The sequence below is a fragment of the Lepisosteus platostomus genome, chromosome 2 (genome assembly GCF_059453375.1).
Source record: "Lepisosteus platostomus isolate fLepPlt1 chromosome 2, fLepPlt1.hap1, whole genome shotgun sequence".
Taxonomy (NCBI): Eukaryota; Metazoa; Chordata; class Actinopteri; order Semionotiformes; family Lepisosteidae; genus Lepisosteus; species Lepisosteus platostomus.
In genome coordinates this window covers 78,538,317-78,538,682 of record NC_142612.1, presented here as the reverse complement: position 1 = coordinate 78,538,682, position 366 = coordinate 78,538,317, and positions in this window count along the sequence as shown.

Below are 366 nucleotides of genomic sequence, written 5' to 3'. Positions count from 1 at the left end.
TCCCACAAGGCATTTATCAGGTCAGCCAGTGACCACTGTGTGCTTCATCCAATCAGAGCCCAGGAGCTGGCCAGGACTCGGCAAACAGAACGCTCCATTCAGCGAGCGCTGAACTGATTTGGAAAGTTTCTGTGTGTGAGAGTTCTTGCAGACTCAGCTTTTTAGGAGACGAAACCGCTGAGATTACTAACCTGGCCAAATGTCAGCAGGCTGAGGACTGTGGTCATTTCCAAAATGATCTAATCGATGGGAAATTAGCAACAGGAGACAGCCTGGTAGGAGACCATTGTGACCGACCTTGGAGTGATTGTGCACGCTATCTCCTTCATTTGCGTTTTGTTATTACTTTCCCTGACCAAGCTCTTT